Below are 1,595 nucleotides of genomic sequence, written 5' to 3' on the forward strand. Positions count from 1 at the left end.
CAGAATCACTGGTATAATGGTGTGTTTTACACCAGTAGAGTTAATACAGACATGTTTCCACCTTAAGTACTGGAAGGAGTAGAACGTGGAAAACTGGTGTTGGACAATTGGGAGTGCTGCGAGGCATGGAGAAATTAGCTGATTAAATGTCCTCTGTGGCTGTGAGGAATATTCCCCCTCCCATTCAAGTGGCCAGCTCACACTGGGTGTCCTGCAGGCCTGAGTCATGCCGACCTTAGGAGAAGGTACCCACGGACCTGGGTTCCAGGACGGTGGAACTGGCTGTCTAGGAGGAGGACAGAAGTTGGGACAGAGGAAAGGAGGAGTGTGGTTTGCTCCCCAGGGTAAGAAAGCTGGATTTTTCTGGAGACAAACAGAGGAGCTGGGGCGTGCAGTTTCTGGAGATCTGGGGAGGCCTGCAAATGGCTGTGTGGGTATCTGCTGATGGACACTGGGGCGCCAGCCAGAGTTCCCCTGGACAGTCAGGCCTAGAGAGGGCAGTGCCTGGGGAGCTGCTGGCCTTCAGAACACCATGCGGTTTCGAGCAAGCAGAGGCTAGTGCCAGGCACCACAGACTGCTGACCAGAAGCTCCTTCTGCCACTGCCACTGTCCTAACCTGGTAATCCTCAAACCCCACCCCAGTGTTGGCTTTAGAAACTACAGCTGCAAAGTAGTCACCAGCAGGTCTGAGATCACCGGCATGAATTTGATTTCTAGCGCTGCCTTACTGGCTGGGATGGCATTGTCAATAGAACCCACTTGGCAGGATTCCCCCCGCCCCCCAACAGCAAGGAAGTGGTGTGTGGAAGCTCCTCAAACAGTGCCTGGCATCATAAATGCTGTACATATCATCTCTTGCACTTTGGATGTCCTGGGGATGTCATACCTGCCACACCGTGTCCTCCGAGTGTTGCTATGGCTAAAGTTTCGCCCTATGTTTAATTGATTAAAGCCCTAAGGCTGGAGTCCAGGGGACCAAGAGCGTCCTGGAAATTGCAGAAGTGCTCTACTGAACAGAGGGTGGCAGAGGCTGTGTGTGTGTGTGGGGGGGGGGCCACAGAGCCGGCCACTCCAGCCTGCAAGGTCTTCCTATTCTAGCCCATGGCACTGGGTCCTGCCAAGCAAACCCTTACGGGCTTCAGAGGGACTGAGGGCTTTTCTTTGAGTGTGAGCCCGGGCGTCCCACGCAGGGCACAGCCAGATCAGTGCAAACTCCCTGAGAGTCCACAGGGGCCTGGATCCTCTGGGGGGGGGGGCGTGGGGGGAAAGTCGTGGCGCCTGTGAGTCTGAGCCGGGGAGGTGGGCGTGGGCAGGCATAGGCAGGCACCGGGCCGGGCCGTCAAGGTTTCTGCCACCTGCCGTAGCCCGTAGCCAGGGTATCTGGACTTGCCTGGAACTCTGTCCCCGCTTCCGGACTGCCCCTCTTCCCACATGCGTCCCGCCCCTCGGCTGGGCGTGGCCTGCTCCTACCCTCGCCTTCCCCTCCAGGGGGCGGAGCTGGGGGAGGGGTCCACGAGCGAGTCACGTCCAACAGGCGGAGCCGAGCACTAGGGGGCCGGCTGGGGAGGCGCCACATCCGGCGGCTGACTCGTCG

This window comes from Eumetopias jubatus, unplaced genomic scaffold (genome assembly GCF_037043125.1).
Source record: "Eumetopias jubatus isolate StellerSeaLion01/CBP00866 unplaced genomic scaffold, mEumJub1_p1.0 scaffold_15, whole genome shotgun sequence".
Classification (NCBI taxonomy): domain Eukaryota; kingdom Metazoa; phylum Chordata; class Mammalia; order Carnivora; family Otariidae; genus Eumetopias; species Eumetopias jubatus.